At 36.1% G+C, this 25,156-nt stretch overlaps 1 protein-coding gene across 4 annotated transcripts in view; it reads right to left on the minus strand.

The window, feature by feature from the left end:
- SYT1 (synaptotagmin 1) overlaps positions 1-25,156 on the minus strand; it is a 333,690-nt gene that overhangs the window by 189,475 nt on the left and 119,059 nt on the right. For 3 of the 4 annotated variants that reach the window (XM_058022090.1, XM_058022088.1, XM_058022086.1), the window contains one exon: positions 24,799-24,860. The gene's annotated coding sequence lies outside the window, so the exon portion shown is untranslated. Of the gene's footprint in view, positions 1-20,863; positions 20,928-24,798; positions 24,861-25,156 lie in introns of all 4 variants that reach the window. The other variant, XM_058022089.1, reaches the window with a different exon arrangement.

The raw sequence follows: 25,156 nt of genomic DNA on the forward strand, positions 1-25,156 counted from the left end.
AAGAAAACTCAAGTAGCAGCGGTGTTCTTGAAACTACCTGAAAATAGAAATCATTACATTGGCAACATATTACATAGTAATGGTGCACTTATGATTACCAACTTTTAATTCAGTTGAGCTAACAGGCGACAAAGTGATTAATCCTAAATAGTCTGACAAGATGGCCTCCCTAAACCTAATTTCTAGCTTGTAAAAAAAAAGAAGTTACTACAATATATCCTTCCTTGGAATTTGATTTGGGAAGAATTAACAAAATAGTCTAGGTTATTATCTGATATAAAAGTTAATGTAGAGGTTTTTCTTACCAAGTTAACAACATAATGCGGAGGATTTAATAAAACCATAATTTCATAAGCCAGGGCTAAAAAACCCCCATGTTTTCTGCTAACAGCAAGCAGGAGGTATGGTGAACAAAATCTTACTGAAAAGACAAGTCTAGGGCAAAGCAGCAGTGAGGCCTTGACCATTTTGTCCTTCTCTGTAGGGAGTTATTCCCCACAAGACCAGACAGAGAGATCATTTTCACCCCCAAGTTGTGACACAGTCATTACGGGGACAGTCCCTGCAGGCAGCAATCAATGAAACTCAAACGTTCCAATACGGATTGGCACGCGGTTTTTGTCTCCATCTAAAGTGAACACAGAAATAAAACCTGCATGCAGAAAAGGTGCCACTATTATTTAGTCCAGGCTAGCTGAAATTCAGCTACAATAGAAATACATGGTGAATCTGGCTTGCCTGTACCACACGTCTGTTCTCAGTGCTGACATTTATTCTTTACATCATTCATTGGAAAAGGAGACTTGTGCAATAAGTAAAATATAAGAAGAAAACATCTATTTCACTTAAAATTTGCACAGCTAAGCCATCTAAGTTACTGAGCCCCTGAAATACTGGTTTTTTTTTAATTCCAAAAGGAATATTCAAAAGAAAAATCCTAACAAGGAAGAAAAGTAATAAAAAATATTTTAAAAATGCTGTTAAAACACCAACTTGTTCAAAAATAATGCTGCTTAGCTACACTGTGGCATTTCCCCATTATTTCTGTATACAACATGTTACATAATGGAGCTGGATTTGCATTGAGGGCAGGAACAGCAAATGCTGTTTATATTTCCTCATAATTATAGCTAACAGAAAGAGTTCAGTGGTTCATAAAAAATAAAATTTAAAAAAACCCAGAAAAACCAAACCAAACAAAAAACTTACAGGTCTGAAAGCTTTCATCCAAGAAGTAATTGAGAAAAAAAATTCTGCACTTGCATAATTTAACAGCTGCTAAATCACTAGTATTAGGCCATTTTTACTACTTTAGAAAACATATTTGTGACTGCTGTATATCATAGTTAGATGCATTGAGAATTTTTTAACTCAAGAATACTATTTTGTGAATGATTTTTCAAAGTGGCTTATTAATATAAAATGAAAAAATTAAGTAGGGTAGGTGGAGGAATATTTTACAGATTCATGCAAATCACCATGATGGATTATAAATGCATGTATGTGTGTGTACAAATACAAGATATAAAAATTATTTAACTGAGAGTCTGCTGTATGCAGCACATTCTAGCCTTGGGAAAGAACCACGTCAAATGCCATTTGATGATGCTCAGCCAGGCACATATAAAGGCACATTGCACCAATAATATTTGACAACACTGGCTGTGCTTTTTCTGCTTCAGTGGCTAGCTTGCTCAAATTCTGGGCAAAGCAACGCACAAATAGTTTATAAGCAGCTACACTGTCAGCATCATCCTTTCAAAGCAATGACCACAGTGGTTTCCAAATAAAACATACTTCACATTTCAGGTTAGAAATTATGAAATAACAAGGGAGAGAAATGAAATTTATTAGCTCCAGGTCACCAAAAAGATGCCACTGAAAACAAAATTACCAGCAGTTAGCTTAAAATTCAATTTTAATATCCAGTAAGCTCTTACTTTTCTGTGATGCTGCTTCCAATGCATTTTTTGTTGCCTCAGAAAATACTGAGGACAGTTCCTGCATCTGGACAGCAGGTTGAATTAAATCTCTTACACTGGACAATCAAAACTAGATACATCTCAAAGCACTGAGTTTGGTAGCAGCACTGTCCTAACTATTGGTATGAATGAATGTGCATTATCAGAATTATATATGTGGAAGCCATGAAGGGCCAAGCTTCTTCCACATTTTTCAATAGCCACAAATCTATCCAGCTAACAGATCTATCCAACTTCAGCATGACCAGATGCAGTCCAAAAGACCTTTAGATTTTTGCGGACTACATTGGTTGATGGCAGACACCAAAGACTCACAGTACTTGTTAAGACAGACCTTTGCTAAAATTCATCCATCCACAGTGATGCACGGACTGACTAGATGTTTCCTCCCCAGCTGTTTAAGCTCATGGCAGGACAAGGTTCTCTCTTTTGTTCAGCTTCCCCGACTGAAATGGCACAAAAGGCTGTATGGAAGAAGTCAGTCCCAAGAGTGAGAGAAGGAGAGGGATGAGACCACAAAGGGTGCCCAGAAACTGAAATTGTGAATTGTGAATTATTTCTTGGAGAAAGAGGAAAAGACATCTGACCTGTGTGTGGGTGATTTTTTTCTCCACCTTGTCTGAAATTATCCTATCTCTACCTTAGAACCATATCATGACTGACAGCCCAGCCTCATTCTGTCTGCTGGCTGGGGACTGTCCATGCTTTGGGACACTCATCGTGAGAATGCTCTCATGCAGTTCTCCCTCCCAGCTCCACTACCAAATACAGCACACAGCATGTAGGGTTTAAAAGAAAATATGAGGCGAAAATGAGAGCACTGCACTAATTAACTGTTGGGATTTTTTTTGAGCTGTTCATTTTCCTTGGTTTCAGAGCCCATAATCAATGATAACCTAAGATCACCTCAGAAAATTGCTAAATCAAACTTGTAGGTTTCCATTGGTAACGATTCTTTTGACAAGTCAAACAGCTCACAACACTTAATTTCTTCCCCCCAGGAATTTGAGTACAGAGGAGAGCAGGAGTGGCCAATAAACAGAGCAAAATGTTATTAGCTTTGTTCAAACTCTGACATTGAGTCTCCTAACTTTTAACCTTGCAGCATTCTGTAGTACATGGATCAGCAGTTTTTTCACTTCCCACCATCCTACATCCAGCCTTTGCACTGCTAGAAGGATTTAAGTCAGTACATTGCAAAAATAATTTTTGCTAAATCAGTCCCAAGCTCATTTCTGTTTACATTTACTCACATAACTCCTCTGACATTATACTGTCCAAGTATTCAATGCAATTACCACTGTAGGATAACATACTGCATGTAACCTTCTAACCAATATTGTGGTTTTATGTTTAAAAATTAATGAAGGAAAATGTCTTGGTTCTGCCATAGACTCACAATTTACAATTTTTATACAAACAGACACCATAACAGATTTTCTTGATACCCAAATAATTAACTATACATTTTATTTAACTTATATCTTCAAATATGGAAAGGAGAAAGAAGTCACAGACACGGAGCAAGACTTATACTTCAATAAAACACATATTCCTAATCAAAACACTGGGTTGGAGGTGATGGGGTGTAGGGTGGGATTGGGCAGGGGTCAAAGAGAGGGAAAGTATTCTACAACATTATTCTACAGAATGGTGAATTTTTAAGGAGACATTTAGAGAACAAAGAGGAAAAAATAATTTTTTTTCTTAGAGAAAAAAGAAAGATGTTAGACCTGGTATCTAACTTTAATTTTTTTTTCTCTAACTTCAACCTTATTTACACTACCCAGTATATTAAATTACTCTTCACTTGTTCCCTTTATTTCTTTCAATACTTCTATGATGTTCAGTGAATGGTACTGTTTCTTGAGCTAGATGTGAAGTCCAGCTGAACTGGAAGTGTCAAATACCAGCTTGGTTGGTGCTTTTTTTCCCCAGTTCTGGACTGAACCATATTGGCAGATTTCTCTGAGCAAGCCTGCATTTCCCTCAAGTAAAGTGTTTCAACTCCAACTAGTAACACTAAGCTATCATTTCCAGCTCATTAAATTCACTCTTCTTACAATTAAAAAATTATAAGTGTAAAAATAGGAGCATTTGAGTAGATCATCTATCAGTATATTAAATACATTTTTGCATTAATTTGCAATTCTATGTTTGACCTTGAGATTTTCCAAGGTTCTGACAATCAAAAAGCAAAACAGCTTGCTGTAAACATACTAACTATTTTTTTTGAGAAAGGAAGATGCACAATATTAAGCAAGTTTGCTAAAAAAAAAGTTAAGTTCTTCAGTAGAAGTAAACAGTGACTTATTGACAGCCCAAAAGTATCTCATTATCCTTTCATGGCAGCCACTTAAACCTCAGCAAAATCCTCTATTAGACCTTATAATCGATTTTTTTTTTCTTGCTTTGTCCTCCAGCTGAATAAGTGTGATTTATATATCAATTTTAAGAAATAAATTCAGCAGTTTACTGTACAAGATATCTATTTTCAATCTACAGTTTGAGTTCTGTCATATGGAGCAATATACACGGAACAATTTTAAACCCTATGCGATAGGCAAAAAGCTCAGACCTATTCTTATGAACTGCCAATAGTTCTGATTATTTTCTGATTCTGTTCGGTGTGCCGAAACTGTTGAAATTCACATACGGGGTATCTTCATCAAATTGATTAAAAATATAATACTAGGGGAAGAAAACATTTTGAGAAAAATGAAATCTCATGGATCTTTCAAGAAGTTTTACTCCCCCCTGTTTCCAGTCTGGCAGAAGGTTCAGCCTGGCACCAGAAATGTGCTGATTTCTGGGAAGTGTCTAAATCTGTCTAATCAACATGCCTGTAGAAAAAAAGTCCTTGGTTTCTCTATTTGCAGTAGAGACAAAGTATCAGCAACTACGTCCCTATCAACCAAATTTCCATCTGCAATCAAATTTTCCAGCTCAGAACTGGAAGAACCAAGCATTTGTACTATAGAGCAGGAGGAAACATAGCAATACTGCTACATACAGAATTTCAGAATAAAAGAAGCACCTTTTCTTATGAAGCATTACAGGTAACCAGACAATACAAAAAAGAACAGATCAGACTTGACTGGCTTTCAGTCACACAGGAAGGGATAAATGAAGATATGAATCATCTTCTGTAAGGATGGCTGGTCAGCAAGTATAGGTCTTGCATGCCCTGGGACCAACAATGGGCAAAGGGACTGGATAGGGAGAAGGGACAGAAACTAGAGGCCAGCCCAACAGCCAAGGGAGGAATGCGAGCCAGAAAAGAGAATGAAGAGGCGGAGGGTAGGAAGTGACTTGGGACAGAGGCACGAAGGAGCAAACAGATACAATATAGAAAAGAGCACACAAGCTAGCATGAAGAATTCATAGAAGATCCTGTGTGTCAAGACATGAACCATTATAGGTGGATGAAATCCAGAGAACAGCAGCAGTGGAAAAAGAAGCAAAGAGCAATGCTAGAGAAGTGCTCCCCCACCAGAACCTGGCTTTGAACTGTTTCTCAGCACTTTTCCACTTTCCACAAATAACTATGGAATCTGATAACAGTGTGTCTTGCCTCCTTTCAATGCTGAGTCCCAAGGGAGGCTTTTAAAGCATTCTATGCTACAAAAATGTAGCATTCTGAAATAATCAAGATGTTAAAGGTCCTGTGCTAATTGGGCACACAAAATGAATGGACACTTCTTGTACATTATGTGCCTTACTGACCCTTTTGTAAAATGGAACTAAAACCTTTTCCTTTTTTCACATGGGTGCTGCAAGTTTCTTATATCCAAGTACCCTTACTAGATAATAATGTTAAGTGTCACAGAAAAGCCCAGAGAAAAACACTAATAGTCCCATCTTCAGAGAAAAATGTGAATACAACATGTGAAGATCCCATTAAACAACAAGGATGAAACAAAAGTATAAGCATTTGCTGCTTCCCTGAGCATTCTATATTTTGCTTTTATTCTGGAACCTTCTCCCTTATTTTATTATTTGATCATGCAACTAAAATTGCATATGCTGAGGCCAATGGAAGGGCTTACTTATTATTAGCAATTTATATTTTTCAATGTTTGATTTAAAACCTGCAGTTTTCAGTCTGACAATGTGTGTGGCTATCTACAATGCATTTAAAATTATACTACTGTTGTGGTTTAGGAATGATATTCTCCATTTTACTATCCCCAAAAAAACCATGCTGCCACTCACTCCCATTTTCCCCTCCAACTGGAAGCACAAAAGGCATAGATATGTGTTGAGATAAGAACAATTTACTGGAAACAGCAATGAGATACAGCAGGTAACAGCAACAATATTAATAACAAAAGGTATAACACAAGGAAACTACACAGAAAGTCCTTCACAATATGACCAGCTCTTCCTCACCACATTTTTCCCCACTGGGAAGAACACCTTTCTCCTTAGAAACAAGAGTCCCTTACTCCTCTCCTAGCAATGAAGTGAGGCGGTAAAGAAAAACCTCCAAGTCACAACCTCCCACAGCCACACACGTCCCAGCTACTGCCAAAAAATTAACTTTGACAGAAACCAAAACAACTACATTATTATGAGATTTAATACATTGTATGAAAAGTACACAAAAACTTTGTTGGAGCCTTTTTCATGTTAAATTATTTCAATTTCAGACTCTGATTTGTGGTGATTAAACACAAAGAACTACTTCTTTCAGCATTGTCACCATTGCCTAACTGTAGCTTATTAATTTGGAGTTTTAAGATAAACTGGAGGAAGTGTTCATTCTCATGGACAGGAACTTAAATGTATCAATATACACAGATGTACAGATACAGATGAATAATTTAATATAAAAATATATATTTTCATAAAAGAAAAATAAATTGCAGTAATTCCTTTCTCTGTCTCTCCTCCTCTCCCCAACACTGCAGACATAATTTTATATAAACATATCTCAATGGGAGAAAGACTATATCTGGTTGACAAGCACAACCACCAATCCAAATTTAATCTTCTTCCAAGTGTAGGTATATGAAAACTTTTTTTTTGGCACAGGACTGAAAATGTGTTTTGTTTCCTATACTAAAAGCACAGTTGTCCTTGCATTACTGGTTGGACACAAAATGAATAATGAAACATGATATGATGAAATTGTAAAACTTTAAATCATCTGTAGAACATCACTTGATAATGCAGTCTGCTACGATATGTTAGACCCACGTTCAGCATTTCCTGTTTGTAATGTAATTGCAAAACTCTGAACAGATATCTAAAAATCCAGTAACAAAGTGTATTTTGCAAAAAAATTAGTTTCTTGTCTGTACTGGTGACCTTTCCATACTCATTATATATTCACTAACCTTCCATTCTACTTTGCTGCTACTCATATATGAAGAACAACACTAATTCACAATGAAATCGGTTATGACAGCACAGATTTCACTTGCACTATTTTTAGGCAATACTGAACTCATTTTTTCAGATTATTCTGGAGATTGCTCCATGTGTTTTCTCACCTGAAGTAGCCATTGCATTAGATTACTATTTCATTTATTCTGAAAAATGGATAACAAGCTGAAGGCTAGGTTTCCCAAGCCATTAAAAGTGCATTTATTTGTAACCCATTAACTCACTGTAAACATCTAACTTGTCCATGGATAATTTCAATCCAAACAGCTCCATAACAAATCACAGGCACTCATTCAAGGAGTACTGTGTTTCTTCATGAATCTTTTGAAACTGAACCAATTTCAGAGTGCGAACTTGAAAACAAGAATTGCCACCTTGCTTGGGCCCTCTTGATACGTGCAAGACAAGAATTATGTTTCACTGAAAAACCTAGAGGAAACCAACCACAGTGAAATACTCTGGTTTCCAAGGTAAAACCACCAACATATTACATACAGAATGAACATTAAGTACTTACAAGGGAGCAACTAGTTAGCTGAACAAAGTCTGTGCTTTAAACATGCACTAACTTTTACAAGGGAATTGAGGCGAACAGCTCAATTTCATTTCAGCTTCAATTTGACAAGAAATTGTCAATCAACACATGGAGGATTCTGGAGTTTGGCTCTGTTGTCCACTGTAGTGTAATTTCATATACACAAACTGGGTTTGGCAGTTTCAGCCTTCCAGAACCCAGTATTTTTCTGAGTGAGCTCTGTGGAATTCTTCAAGCTAATTTTCAGGCAAAAGAAAAATTAAGCCCATAAGATGTTCAGGGACAAAATGGGTAATCTGCTGTCTCATGTTGTAGCTGAAATGTGACTGGAGGGGGGAAGTGGCAATAAGAACAATAAGAAACTGGAACCAAGATAGGATGGAAGAAAAAAACATTGAGCATAAAAGTAAGATAGAAGTCCAAACGAGTAAGTCCATTAAGTGAACACTTGAAAGGGAATAGTTACCTCAGTGAAAATTTGGTGTCAAGAGACACTGACATAGAAAAATAAAGACAGAATAGGGAGAGTGATTTTTTTTTTTTTAGGAAGCTACCTTATGCAGCTTTTTGAATTTAAGACTTAGTAAGGAACTAGCTACTTCTAGTAACAAAAATGCACAACAAATGATCACTTTTGGTGAAGAAAGTATGGCATGCCCCCCTCAAACGCATGCTACATAGCTGTGTGGTCACTCCTATTCTTCCCTACTTGAAGAACTGAGAGGACAGAAATGCCTATAATCCCCTTTCAAGTTCATTAATATGACTAAAATCCAGATAAGCTTTACATCTGTTTCTCCAGAGTTTCAAACTGGAAGCTTTCCAGTTTGCAAATTGGTGATAAAAAGTTTCATTTTGCTTGCATAGCAGATCCAAATATATTTTTCTTAATACAGCCCAGATGTTGCGATCTCATAATGCAGCAGCTCTGAAAAGCTGTAAGAGAAGCATCATTTTGAGAATCTGCTTGTGCATATTTGGCCAGAGAACTCTTCCACTGGAGATGGAAAAAGCAAGTTTTCGTGAAAATCACACTAACCTTGATAAAACTGGCCTAAACCAACAGATTTAAAAGTATGGAAAATTTAACATTAAAATACCATCCTTGAAACTTCTATAATGAGAAAATGCCTGGATTTTGCCTTAAAAGCTGTTTTTAGTTTGATGCGTGTTATACTTAAATTTGTACTTTTTGTATATGAATTCAGGTGAAAACATGACATGACAAACTTCGTTATTCCAATTGCATGCAATACTTATTTAAGTAAGCTCTATTTATGGAACACGACTTTTATTTGTGCATAAAGTGTTCTGTGGGAGAATAAGAAAAAATTATAAACTGAAACTTGGAGGTTCAAACTGAATGTGAAAAAACCCCTATTTCCACAGCAGGATAATTAAGCAGTTTACCCAAGAAGGTTGCAGAAATTCCATCCTTGGATGCTTTCAAGATTTGCCTGGAGAAAATGCCAAGCAATCTGGTCTAAACTCAAATGTTGACCCTGCTTTGAGCAGGAAGCCTGGCTGGAAGACCTCTCAAGATTCCTTCCAAAATGAATGATTATGTGATTCTAAGGCTTCAGAGTCAATCAAAATCTTTCTCTTTTTTCCTCTGCCAGACACCTGCTGATATGATACCAGCCTCCCTCTCAGTGTGCAAAATGAGGAAGAAGTATTGTGACCAAGTAGTATCTTCTCATCCTCATTGTTTAATGGTTTATCATCATCAACTCATGGTAATGAGAAACTAACATGCTAAGACTTTAACTCAGAAAATAAAATAATCAAAGTGCTATGCAATCAATTACTGTGTATTTAGATCTCTGTGTTAAACTGAAAGAGAAAAGAGCAGTTAATCTAATTAGAAATTGAGTGCTTATACTTTAGAAATAAAATGACATTAAAAGGTCAAATAGAATATGTTATCACATATTAATTACATAATTTGTGATTTATTTTTCTAATACCAAAAAACTTTGTAGAAAAATGACAAGAAAGACAAAACAGGAAACCAGTGAAGCTGATGTGAAATGACATCTCTTGTTATATCTATTTCTGACAAATCATAAAAATAATACTGCAAACATGGAAAGATTTCACACATATCTAAACAGCAAGAATCATCTGAAAATTTTTCATCCATAAGTGTCAAAATCTTTTCACTCCAGAAGTTCAGAATTGTGATCAGTGCGAGTTCTAACCTATCTGTTGTGCTTTCCTAATTCTGCCACAATGACACAAACCGTGCAGTTCCAAGACAGGCAACATAGGGGACTTAGGAAGGCAAAACTGCCAGTATGTTTGTTAATTTAGAAAAATTTGGGCAGGTCAGCCTAATCTGTTTATTTTCACATCACGCTAATGTGGTGTTACAAGTATAAAAATCATATTACTACTATTATTAATAGGAAAAGCTTTTGTTATTAATGAAGTGCAACAGAACAGTGGTTTCTTATGACCAAGCTTCACAGAAAGATGCATTCTCATCATTGTGGTTTCCAGACTGAAATGGTTTTAATAAAATTAGGTAACAATTTTAAAAAAGGCCCTAAGAGAAAAGACCAGAACTCTTAAATGTAGAATAAATGCTGCTTTAGAAAAGAATAACTTTTCTTTAAAGACTTTCATAGTCTACTGTAAAAGTTGTGGAGGTAATAACAAGCTATGATATTGACCTGATATTATTCAAGATTAAGTTTATTCAAGCCAGAGAGAATTGCCTCACCTGGAAATCTAACCTTAGTGAAGCCAATACAAATGCAGTGTGTAGAGGCGTAACATCTATAAGCTAAGATGAATTTCAAAGATCAAGACTTAACAATTTACTTCTTATATAGCTAATTATAGCTAACTGCTGGCCACTTATCTGCCTGGAAGTAAGACTGCAAAAAGTGTTTTGTGTTTTAAAAACTGCATAATTATTTGCAAGTAACCATGGGAACCAGCATTAACCAAAATGTCTTTTTTAGTGCAGCTCTCCATTATACATATAAACTTCAGTGCTTCCCCCCTAAAAGCCCTTTCTTTGTTCCTCAAGCTTTGACAGAAAATATTAATTTAGGTCTAAAGAGTGAATTTAACTTTTTCTGCAGAATGGAAAATAACAGCACAGACAATAAGAACTGATACTTTCCACAGCTGCCTGTAATCCCCACTGAAACTGGGGTAATTATATGCAGTCCAGAATACAACTGCTTTACATAGTGACTTTTGATATAGGGCTATTTCATATTATTCTCACTCCTGTTAAAGACCATCATTGACTCACTTTTATGTATTGCAATTTCAAGAGACTCTGAACATGCCCTACAAAAACAGACTTTTAAAAACATTCTCATAAATTAAAAAAAAAAACCAAAAAAAAAACCCCACAGTTTTGTCACTTCCAGAATACCACAGGATTACAGAATTTAACTCCTTTGTATGGGGGAAAAACAGTAGATTTTTTGATTCTCATAGTCAGCAGCTAAAACATCACAATGGGAGAAAATTCAAAGTTTCACATATCCATGCTGTTGTTTAAGCTGCACTGTGATCTGGAAAGTCCAAACAGGTATCATTGAAGACATGGAAAATAACTGATCTTTTCTTCCTAAACTATAAACATCTACATCATTCACATAGAGAAATAAGGCTTAAAGAAACCAAGTATTTACTAATTGTCAGCAACTGACAGAATGGTGAACTACAGGGAGTTAATTAGGCAAATGCCTTTTGCTAGGTTACCTCAGATAGGCATCTTTTAATTAAACAGCTAAAAAAAAAAATCTACCTGTGCATCTTCCAGCGCTACTGGAATAAACGGGTGCCATTTTAGCAATTATATTTCAAAGGCATCACACAGTGCTTTGAATTGGATAGGCTCAGTCTCTGGGGAAGGGCCCTCTATTGGGCTTTCCTGAAGTAACACACAGCTGCTAGTTTGAAAAGTAGCATTGCTGTAACCTGGGGGTGAACTGCTTGCTCGTCCTGACAGCAAGGGCTGCTCACTGTACACACAAGAGAAAACGCAGAGTTCCACATCCAGGCATGAAGACAAATCACCTGAGTGGGATAAGAGTGCACAGCTAAACACAAACAGACCACACCAGGGCATCTGACCTCCTGCTCTGTGTGTGATAGCTTTGGCAACTGCCCATCCTACAGTGGTGACTGACAAAAGGAGAGACAGCTACAGAAACAGAAGACCCTGTGCTTCAAGAAAGTTATTTTCAAGATGAAAAGTTTCAAGACTCATAAGCTTAGACTTAGTACTTAGTATTATTTACTTACTAACAGATACTTGGTAGTCACCTGCATATCCAAATATAATAAACAAACACTAAATATAAAGACATAAATAGTAAGATGCACAACATGAAGAAATAGCAAAACGTAGGGGAAAAAATACCAGAACAAGCACAGAGGAAAACCCCCACATACCATAACAGAAAAAAGATCCCTTAGAACTGACTCATCTTTCTTAGCAAGGTTTATCTAGCTAGAAATCATATCCTATCATGCACCAACAATTAACTACAGTAGAAATCTGCTCTATTTTCTACCGAAGGAGAGAAAAAACTTCTCTTCGAAAATTAGAGTTTTGTGATAAGTGAATGGAGTTTTAATGTTTCCCACAAAACTTTTCCCAACCAGACAGAAGTTTTTCCAGTGCCTTCATACTGTGCCAGCAGGTATGTCCTACGTAGGATCTCCCCCTTGCCACAGATCCACTGTTTTAACAGCACAGCATCTGCTGGATACTTCTCCACACATGAGAAGTGTAGCTGAGCATCACTCAAAGCATTTGCCACTTCTGCATGTGATTGTAAATGATTAAGTTTTAGAACTGCTAATGTGAAGAATTCCTTATTTATATGACTTAATAAGGCATTAGGGATCCATGACCATGGAAAGTGAGTGAATCAGAGCAGAGGACATGTTAACTTTACAGTTAATAAGTAAACTCTCATGAATTGTGTAAGGACTGCACAGTACAGTATTTTATTGGTGATAAAACAATTAGCAGTATTGATACATGAAACTCCAACCAAAAAAAAAAAAGCAACTTCAGATTTCTCAAGCAAAGTCTTGTATTGCAACCCATTGTTCCAGAGGGGAAAAAACAGCAAATGTCTGTAAATGTCACGCAGCAGAGAAGCGCCACTCCCCCAGCAGCATCAGAAAATGATCAGAAAATGATAAGGCAACCAAGCCATGGATAAGCTCTTATCAAAAAGCCTTAAGAGGGATAAAAGACTGTCCTCACCAAGAAAAAAAGATATTTCTCTAAAATAAATAGAAAGTCAAGTCTTAACCCACAGAAATACATACTCTGTCTTACACAGTCAAGTTGCTTCAGTGTTCTCTCCAGAAAGATACAGAGTTGAGAGATGTGCATGTACCGTTACTAGTTTCCCTAAAAATCAACTGAATTAAGAGTTGTTTTTTAGCCATGCACAAAATCTATACATCCAAAACACACTTGACATCATTTAGTCTGTGAGCAAGCATCAGTATAAACCACAGACACCTGTGTTTTCAGTTACACCTGGGGCAGCGTTCAACACCACTTCAGACTACAGTAACTGCTGCCTACAGATCAGACAGTATTTGTCACTGACAAATATTTTTTTTAACCAGGCACAGTCTAGAAGAAAAATGTAAAGCCTTCTGAATGGCTAGTCATATTTTGGATGAAAATGACAGAAGCTCAACAGAAAATATACTAAGGTCAAGGCAATGACAAGAAAACTAACTAGAGGCAATTTTTTATCAGGGTATCTAGAGAGCTTACTAATATTTTGACAAAACCTATACCTTCTTCTAGCTCTGAGTTATCATTTTTCTGCTTTACCAATATAGCTAACACACCAGTAGCAAATAACTTTTTTATTACACCTTTTTTACATCTTTCAGATGTAAATAAATAAATATTCAGCCTTAATGTATTTCTTGACCATATTCTTTTCCTACACATACCTCTTAACTTACCAAAGAACACCACCAGGCTCATCCTTATTTCTTCAATTTCAGTCTTTTGTTGTTTCTGAGATAAGTCAATATACAAGTCACATCAAATTCTAGGTGACCAAGTAAGTTTAACTCAATCAGAGAAGCAAGAGGCAATAATACATATATTTAGTATCTGAAGTGAATGCAGCTCCTATGGAGATTCCTTTTAAATCTAAATAACTGTGAACTTTCATCCTTCCTCTTTTGTATTATCACTGCAAGTAGCTAATCCATTCTTTCTTATCCAGTCAGCCTACTGTATTTTCTAACTATTTCTACATGCGACCTAAAAAATATTCTGATCACTTGAAAATAAATGAGCAAATCCTTTTTACTGGCACCACACCAAGTCCAAATATGATAACTGAACTGAAAAAGTCAGCAACGTGACAGCTGATGAATGCTTCTACTTAGAAACATTCTGACTGCTCCTGTTCTCTAATTTTGGTGTTTTTTGCTTGGATCAGTTGAGTGTTTGATTGTTTGTGACTTAAACCCAGGGTTCTCCTTCTCCTGCTTGTTCCCACAAGTGCTAACTATGTACTTCAGTTACTTTAACAATACTTACATATAAAAATTATTTCCTTAAAAGCATTTATAAATCCCCAGTTTTATACAGCAGGTTGTACCATAGTATAAAATCAACGGATGCAGCTCCACCTGTTCTAAATAGAGGAGTTCCAAGATGTTACATGAATTCCCCAACTACCCTGTCATAACTTCCCGCTAAAGAACTTGTGACACCATATATATGGTACTACTAGGCTAAAAAACTAACAAAGCAATATTTTGGTAAGCAGAATATACATCTAGTAACAAGCAAAGCTAAACAGTCACATATGGCTGATGATGATTCATCTCCTGAAAGCCACACATTAAGTGTGGCAACACAGTGGCGTCAAGGGTCATGGAAATGCCTTTACTCACACCTCAATCAACATTTTAGAGAACCCTGAGAGAAGACTTCAATGCGTTTTCAGAGCCATGATGTTTTTAAGTAGCAACAATTCACAGGTTGTCATACTGTTGCCATCTCATTTCAGGGGTTCCATACCATTGTCTCTTTATCGTGAAAGTTTCCTACCTTCTTGGTGTTTCTCATGGGCATCTCCTCAGAGCACTGACTCCTTCTTCTTCACAAAGCAGCCAACTGACTCCAGGTCCCTTCTCAACCAGCCACCCCAATCTTTTACAGCACTCTTTTTCTGATTGCTTACAGCTGTGGCCTATAAAAGTCAGGCCTGGTGCTAATCTCTGATAATTAACTCAGTTGCAACTCCTTAGGGGTAAGATTAATTTCTACACTATTGTTATTTTCTTATATTCTATCCCACTACATCATACAGTTCTAGTGTTATCTGCTTCCCTTCTACTGTGCAATTCGTAATAATCTATAATGCATAAACTGCCTCTTTATCCTTTATTTCCAATGGATTAACTCACAAAAATAGTTTATTGGTAAATAGATTGCTCAACAGTTTATTGAATTCTGTACACAATTTTAAACTCTCCTCTTAATGTTACACAGAAGTGGATGTGCTGTTTCTGAAAAACAATACCTTGCTTAATTATCCATACTTATTTTCAGGTTGTATCTGTAGCATTCAGCTGGCTGATAGTTGCACTTAAATGATGCTGTTCCTGGGAAGTTAATGCTGAAGAGATGCTGTAAACCTGATATAATATATGGCAACAAATAAAAGGACAATTAGGATTAATAAAACAGAGCTTTATTTTCTCTCTAGAAACAAGGTGACGATTCAAATAACCCCTCAAGGTTTCATAATCGTATCATATCTCCTTTTTTATATACCAAGTATCAGAGATTTCTCTTCACAAGCCTAATACCGTACTTTTTTAATAATACACATTTTTTCATTTAAGATTAAAAAAATTCAGTTTCACTCTAGAAAATAATCATCTGTTCCTCTGTCAGAGTTTCTGGGTTGATTTCTTTCAATCTAGCTTTGGAATTCTATCTGAGAGAAAGCAATTTGACAACTGAGGACATAATGTTCCAGCAAAGCAGAGGAAAAAAGCTAGAGACAGAGCAAAGCAAGTGAGCACGCACATGTGCGTCCAAGAAGAAAGGTCACACTAACATCAATTTCTTTTACATCTTTCAGATGTAAATAAATAAATGTTCTGAGTGAAATATCTGATCAGCAGAAATCAGAAGCTCTTCAAACAAATCAGACATTGTATGCTATAGGCAGATAATTTGAAGAACGTAGTATATGCTAAGGGCTTAACAACCAAAAAAAAAAGGTAATTTATTCATGACAAACATGACAAATATAATTTATTCATGTACCATTTTAAGCAAATTTACTGTGTTCTATCTGAAGTAATGTAACATTATAGTCCCATACCCACGGCAGGTAGAAAAGGAAGAAGTAGGAACAAAGCGACAGTTTGCTGACTGGGATAAAGAGATGCCCAAATTGCTCTGAGCCTATGTTAAAGAAACAAATGTTTGCAGAGGGAAGAAGTACAAACCTCAGGTTCATTCACTGCTCTGTAATACAACATTAAGATATCTGGTAAGGGGGAGGAAGGAATGTACACATAAAAACCACTGCTTTTTGTCTAGACACATTTCTGATCACATAAATGGGCCCCATCCCAGCTTGAGCCCCTCTTTGCAAACTCAGTCACAACCTAGTTACAGTAGTCCCACAGATATAAGTTGTGTTTTATCCCTATTGTTATCTTTTTGAAATCCCTATTATGAAGAAGATCAGGAACTATGGGAACTACAAGAAAACAAATTAGGTGACACAGTTATGAGGGGTCTTTTTCAGAAGAGTATCATCAAAGTACTCTAGAAGGGAAGATAAGATTCAATAAGCAAATCCAGGGGAGGGCCACAAAGATTCTTCATTGTGAGGGTGGTGAGGCACTAGAAAAAATTGCCCAGAGAGGCTGTGGATGCCCCATCCCTGCATGTGTTCAAGGTCAGGCTGGATGGGGCTTTAGAGCAACCTGATCTCAGGGAAGGTGTCTCTGTCAATGACAGAGAGATTGAAACTAGATCAAGGTCACTTGCAATCCAAAAAATTCTATGATAATATGACTTAGGTAGAGTTACCAATAAGAAAATAGTAAAGGGAGAAAAATGGGAATATGAACAAAGGAAGAAAGGAGAATCAGAACAAGAAACAATATAGGGCTATATGCTATAGCAGTAAGTAGTATATTAGTATAATTCTACCAGACCTTTCCTTTACCTAGCCCCATCTCATTATTCAGGCTTGAAATGGCTGCTGTTTTTTTCCAGGAGAATGAGTAAGGGAGGTAAAGAGGGCTTTTATTGGTAAAATGGGCAGCCAAAAAACCTGTTTGATATTTGTAGTTGTTCATAGTCTTACACAGGTATTTTCACGACTAGGAACCACTAAGCAAGACAATGGGTTTTTTTGAGGCAGTTACTTAACAGCAAATATAATCTCAATTTCTTTTAAAACGCATCAAAAATAATTAGGTACTAATGAACACATGTCTCAAACACAGTGGCACCTTCTAAGAAGCTTGAACTGCTGGACAAATCAATATTCAGAACAATCTCAGAGTCTGAAAGAGTAAGATAAGTAACAGCAGTACACAGTTCTGTAGTTCTTCAAGGTCTTTGCAATACTGAGATGGTATGAGCTTATTCTTTTCACACCAGTAACAATACTATCAGTTTCACCACTGGAGTGAATTCCACTCCCCTGGGAAGTTACTGTGTGCCACCATACCAGTTTTGAAAAGGAAAGCTACTCAGGAGGATTTAAGCAAATAATTTATGTCCACTATCAAATCTTGAAAATTTCAGTCCCAAAGAAACTGATTCTATTCTCCTTAAGAAATGTCTAGGAACAAAATTATAATGTTTAGATGTAACATCCATTTTAAAACCTACCTATATTTGGCATATTTGGCAATATTTGGCCTATTTGCCCAAGAGTCTAACTACCCAAAAGGAATCCCTGTTACCTACAGGAAAAACAATTAACAGTTTAATACCTAGTGGTTTATTAACCAATTGCTTAATGCAGTTTGAAGTCTTAAATATTATTATATAAATAAAATTAGATCTTTAAGCGAACTCTGTCCCTGTTAATAATTTCATTTAAACTAAAGATTCAACTGCTGAGACAGAACTCTAAGAGCAAATACCATCACAAATAGTTAAGGTTGCATGGTCTAAATGACATCGTATTCCATTTTTCTCATCCTTCTTCCTAAAACCAATGTTCTTACTTGGCATCATAACTTATAAGGATGAGTGAAATAGGCTTATGGTAAAACAGCAGCCTGGGCACTATTTCTGTTAGAAATGAAAAGGTATTGGGAGACCTATTACGTGAAAGATCAAAGTGTACCTCTGTTCAGTACTAGCAGAGACCTCCAGGCTATCATGCATTTTACACAGGATCACCAGACTTCGCAATAAATGTTTGGGAGTTATCTTTTGAAGCTTCAGCCCCTGGACCCATGCAACTGAATACAAATCTCATCTTTCAATAAAAAATACACTTATAAACTTTGAGATTTTGGAGGGACTAAAGCAGTCATAGAAATTGAGCAATAACAAGAAAAACTCCCAAGTATGTGGCATATGGAAAAACAGAATCTCAGCATTTTTAATCACTTGACTAAAGCTTTGTAAATGGTGAGACTGGTAAGATGGCCGAATGTTATGTGCTTTACGAACAGCATGTTCAAAAACTTGCGCCCTCAGCTCAAAGTACTGTTTCATTTATTGGCAGAGCTACAAGAGTCACTAGTATGAAAGACATCAATCAATATTGCTCTCAGAGCTGTCGTGCAGAGGGTCCTCTCACAGCAAAACCATTCTTTGCCTCTTTAGCTTGCAGAGCAAAACTGAAAGTGCAGCAGCAGACACACTGCTGATATTCCAGATTGATGTTCCAGAGCACTTCAAATCACTCCTAATTTCTAGTTGTTCTAATGGGTATCCCCCCCACCCAAAAATCCTAATCCTAGGAATAATGCCTTTCCAAATATATTAAATGTTGAATTCAGTGTTCTCAAAGTTGTTTACTGTAAGAAAAATTCTACTGTGCCTATTTAATGTACTTCAGATATTAATATAAACACAGAAGATTGACGTCAGAAAATATATTTTTATGTGCTAATGGTTTTGCAAAACATTTTCGTTTACATGGAAAAGTAACTGAATTTCCTATTTTCCTCCCATTTCCACAGTTAAGTGTTGTCAACATAGTTGTAAGTAAGAGATATAATTGTAAACAAGTCTAAGATGCGTCTTTTCCCATTTCTGAATAAACTCTTGAATGAGTTTCGTTTACATAAGGAAAGCAGTCAAAATGAGATGCTTATGACAGCTAGGTCTCTTCAAAGTAAGATTTATAGTATGAAATTTTTTTTTTAAAAAAAAATCATATTTAAAGAAAAAAGTCATACTTGGAGATGATCCAAAACTGCCAAATAATGTCCCTTAGTGATCACCAACTCCATCCAGGGGAGTCCTCTTAACCTGTATGTTTCATAATCACTTGTACCAGATGAGGTATTTCTTGAGTTAAGCTTCATGCACCATAAATACAAACCAGAAAAGTTTACAATAAAGTCTATCCTCTTATTTCCTAATCAAAGCATAAGTCACGACAAGAGCAGTGACAGAACAGACTGTCTCCAAGACTCATTGGAAATTTGGGTTGGAAGTGACCTACCATGAATTCCTTCGGTGTCCGAAGCTAACCTGGTAGTCTTTAAAAGCGCATTGCGCAACAAGATTAAGAGTTAGAAACAAAAGGGAAATACTGATTAAAGCTTGCTCTCACAAAAAAAGGAAAAAAAAAAAAAAGGAACCAATTTACCCCCAAAAAGTATGCAACACTGCAGATGTCTACTAATTTTGATTGTATTTAGAGATGGGACCATAATAGCAGTTACCAACGTCAGCAAAGCTGCATTATGATGACACAGTATAATTCTTCTTATTGAGAGATTTTAATCACAAATATTTCACAGTAACTAAAAGTAAAAAAAAAAACAAAACCCTAAACAAATTATCAATATCCCCATCCAAAAATAGGCAGAGCCATAATAAAAACTGCAGTAGGAAAGAAAACGTGACATTAAAATTTCTTTGATGTGTGGATCATAGAAGCAATTCATTATAGTAGCTTCTTGGAAGTTGCCTCAGTAATTGTGTAGAACTGCTGCAATGTTTACACATTGTATGACTTAATGCCAAAAACCAACTCTTTTTTTAAATGGAAATGACATTTCTCTGAAAGAGTCTGATTTAAAATCATAGCCAAGTTGATATTCAATGTGATGTTCAAAAATAGCCAAGTACAGGAACAGACAATGCAATAGAGGAGAATGAGGAATTTAACCCTACCGACTGAAGCTGGCTTATGAAATTCCAACAAGAAAATTACGCTAATTAATATTTTGCTTTTGAAACCTAATGTGCAAAGGTGGTTAAAATCTACTGCCACAGTAGCAACCCAGGCATTTGGCTCCTACACTTAAAAAAGATACTGACTTCTTTTAATGTTTTTTGGTGGATGAAAAAGCAGCTGGTAAATACAGTAGTACTTCGGAATAAATATATATACACAGTAACATTGAAAAATGGAAAATATAACACAGATTTCCAGTTCACAATTTCCAAGTAATAGACAAAATATCAGGCAATATTCATTGAAGCCATTAAATGGCTCAAATGGTTAAATTCCTAGCTGAGAAAAAGATGATTACATGACTTCTGGGGCACTTGGAAAACACATCATTTGAAAATGTGTCTAGAAAGGTATGTGTTTACCAATTAAAGAAAAAGTTTAGAAGCTGCAGAAGATAAATTAAATGGTAGGGACTAATCAATCACAGTGCTAAAATGATAGATGACAACTAAACTGAAGCCCCAGGGAACTACAACTACTGAGCCATTTTGCAAAATTAGGCTGCATAACTAACAAACCTCAAAGCAGTACCGAATCTATATCCATGTCAGAGATGTCACATTAAAAAACACAAAGCGGTGTCTGTAATACAGGAATGATAAAAAGAAAAGAAAAATAAAGTTCTGCAGCACAGAACATTGTAAGCATATAAGCCATAGAGACTAGACTTCTCTGAATAGCCTTGACATGATAACCAAAAAAGAAGCAATATAAACAACCTTTACATTATGCAAATGCTACTATATAATTGACCAGAAGTTCACACTTTCACTATCTGAGGAAAAAAAAGAGTGAAACTAATTTAGGGGAAGACCTCATTAAAGACTTAAGGTAATGGAAACACTCCAATGAACAATTTTATCCAAGCCTGCAGTATATGCACATGAATTTTAATTTGTAATGACGAAACCTGTGACAAAATGGCAAAGAACAAGGAATGAGGGCACTTCATGCTGCTTCTAGATTACTACACTGCATGAAAAATTGAAATAATAACGTAAGGGAAGGTTATTGTGATTACTACAGAATATTCAGGAACCACAGGCTCATTTCTTTTTGAATACTCATAAATTCAACTTTTACAACTTTTCCAAAACCAAAAACCCATTCATTTAGCTCCTTTATCTCTGGTACATTACATACCTCTATATATAATATTGTAAATGATAAAATATAAAACACAGTAGCTTTTGAAATAGATATTAGGACAAACAAGGGTAATGTTGCATGCTCATGAGCTAATGGTAAGTCTAACATAAATTTAGTTTTTCTAGACATAATGGAGTCGAACTGCCCATACAATAACTTTCAGCAGGCCAAGCCTCCTCTCATCTGCTCACAGCAGAGTCTAGATTCTGGCCATCCCTCTCCTGTACCAGCACTGTGCTTGTGCAATCTCCTAATTTATGTCACATTACCTGAACTTGCTTTATCAAACAAGAGTAACAAAAAACTTGTTATCAACCAGCCATCAATTATTTGCCACTTCTTTGGTACACCAAAGTTTGTGGCAGATGAAATCTGATTGCTGCTGACCATGTGAGGACAATGGACACCTTTTTTTTGAATACATGTTGCAAGAATTTTTTTCCTGTTCCTCAAAAGGTATCTGCAATCTTTTGCAATATCAAATACAAATGACAAAGGCCCTTGCACTTAAAATAAAGTTGGGAACATGTAAAACCCACAAAATATACTATACATTATTGACTTTTATGTTATCCTTTTTAAAATAAGAACAATATTGATTTTAATTTTATTTTCTCTATATGTGGGGAATTCAATCTTTTTTTGCCTCTAAGCACCAGATACTTTAAATTTTAGACTTTAATTAAAGTTGAAGGAAAAAAGGTATTCTGAAACAACTCCACAAATTCAATTTATCAAACCTAGTGTCAGAAGAATGACTGGTTCCTTCGTGTAAGAATAGCACATGTTCTCAAGGGTGTTGTTAGAAGGCCCAAAGGTACCATACATGAAGTTCCCTCTCTGGGAGAATGCACAGCCTGATCAAGCTGGTTACATTGTTCTCACTGATGATGGATGAGAGGTAAGAGTAATTTTATTTGTTTTATTATTCTAATTTCCCATGTATATTCCAAAGAGAGCGTTAAATAAATTTCACATCACAAATGTTAAATAACCACTGCAGAATTTCATTTTTGTAATTATATATTCATTATATGTTAGATAATTTGTAGTTTATAATCATAATACCACGATTGATAAAATTAACCATGGATAATATGAAAAGGTCCTGTCAACCTATTCTGCCAGCAGAAGAGAGAGAATTTGTATGTGAAGGAGTACAAATAATAGTTGACTAAATTTTTCTCACTATACACAAATAAATCCACATTATTTTGAAAGAGCTGCCTGTGAGTTCTGGCCACTTGACACAGAAACACAACTGGGGAGAAGATCTTCAGAGTCTGCAGTAGTGAAATTTATTTTCTACAAGAAGGTCTGTAATAATTTGTAGATTTTTGTAAATATAGATCAGTTGAATTGTACAAATTGCCTGGAATTGCTAGCATTTATTCATGTAACTACCAGTCACCTGCTGCCAAAACTTCAGATCCAGAGGGCGTAAAGCATAATTGATTAGGCTGAAGGTATCCCATGCATTAAATAACAACTTCCAAAGTTCCACTGTGTCTTTCCACATGTCAAATAAAATTGCAAGACCTCACCTACATTACACTACATTGTAACCCTTTGTGAATTCCTTAGACATAAGCATATGGTGTTATTCTGTGGATTATGACCCAAAACCAGCAATAACACTCTTGGTCTGCAGAATGTCTATCTCATACTAGAAATAGCAAGCTTAAAATTTGCCCAAGATCAGAAACATTCTGCAATGCAGCTCTGCCAAGAGTAAGAGGAGATGGCCCTATGTGGGAGATGAGAGCAGAAAATGTGAAGCTCGAGCAGACTAACTACATGGCCAAAAATGGAAAGATAAAGGGTAAAAAGAGGCGTGATAGCAAGTAGGGAATATAAACCACAGGAGCCACAAGGGAAAGAAGAGAAAACACAAGGAAAATATGACTGATAGAAGAAAAAATGAAAAAAAAAATCAAAGGAATAGATAAATAGGAGTTTCGAGAAGTTTTCTAGAATTTTCTGGTACATATGTCTCATTTGCTATATATTTAGAAGATGCCCACAGGTAATATAGTTTAGTACAGTGTACAAATAACCACACAGGTTCACAAACAAGCATTGTGTTTCCTTGGATTTGTGAAATGCCACACATTTCCTTTCATGTTAAAGCCCATCATCAAACTTGTCAGCCCAGAGACAGAATAGGTATTTTTTTGCTATTGAGATTTACACACACTTTTTTTCCAATCAAGAATATTATTTTTATTATTTCTCAAGAACTATTGAAGATTTATTTCTATTCAGAACAACCCTGTCCCATACACCAGTTTGGCTAAATAAATAGGGACTTAATATACAACATTGAAATTCCTTATCTTGTACTGCCAAATGTATATTCTAAAAGCAGAATGGTGCTAAAGAACACATTCTCTGCACATTACCTACCGTCCACAATTATCTACCTCAAAAAAGGCAGGTTCTATTGGCACCTAGCACAGAGGAACTGTTTTGTTGGAACTGTTAACAGGAATGTGTTAACACAAGTCCACCTGTTCTGGTTCTCAGAAGATATCACCACCTGTGAATACCCAGAAATGTGGTACACCCCTATAATCAGCTACAGTTCCCGGGGCACACTACTTTGGATTGGCAGTGACAGCAGTGTCTGTGCTCTACTTTGTCATGACTGGTACTTCACCAGCAACCTAAGATATTTTTCTAGGGACAGTGTCAATAATATCACCTACAACACAAACATGGCCCATTTTCTTGTCTCAGAAAGCAATCAATGTCTCGGTGTTTGACAACGCTGCAGTTGTCAGAGGCCAGTGCAGCCATGCACTGAGACTGGTTGCAGTGTGCAGTGAACAGCACAGCCATGACCAGGGCTGTTCAGAACAACGAACCAGTGGTTATGTGGTTAATACAAACCCATAAAAGTCTTTTGCTCCTACACCAACTCAGCGGGATCTGACTACAGCAGTGAATCTGTTTTTCTGCAAAATTTCACGTGTGAGCAAATGTTGGTGTAATATTGTTTTTAGTTTGCTACTGTTCAATTTCTATTGCAATGTATTTTTACTGAGAAGAAAAACAATATTCTCAGTATGAGCAGCAATGAAGGCACTTTTTGTGGATTACCTGGGCCTCTTACCTGAGATGATTACAGAATTCGTAAAAGTCTACCCCGTGAAATGAAACTAAGTTGGATACAGGGCAGAGATGTTCCCTGCACTAATTTCTTCCACTTGTTGGAAGAACTGCAAATGTGAAAGAATAAAAAAAAAATTAAAAGGAAGTGCAAGTCATGTTTAGCTTTGGAGTATATAAGTTGGTCACTTACTGTTCACAATAGAGAACGTGTGCTTAACTCTCTTCTCTTTGTTTATTCAGGACTCCACACTCCTGAAAGAAAAAAAAATACTTGTGTTTATCATCCATTTAAAATTAACTATCTAGTGTCATTTGTGCTACCGAAGTTTGCCATTTTTAAACTTAGTTTTGGCTTACCCTAATATTTAAAACCCTGGGCTTTTGTGAAAGCACCCAGCAGAGAAAATTTGTATCATCCCTTTTCCTTAAAAACCAGTTTTTCAGTCTTAGATACTACAATAGCAGCAGAGATGAGAAATCTACAGGTTCAGGGAACAAATCTCTCTTGAAACCTCAGACTAAATGCCAGGCATCCTAATTTTATCTGG

The sequence above is a fragment of the Melospiza georgiana genome, chromosome 4, assembly GCF_028018845.1.
Source record: "Melospiza georgiana isolate bMelGeo1 chromosome 4, bMelGeo1.pri, whole genome shotgun sequence".
NCBI classification, from domain to species: Eukaryota; Metazoa; Chordata; class Aves; order Passeriformes; family Passerellidae; genus Melospiza; species Melospiza georgiana.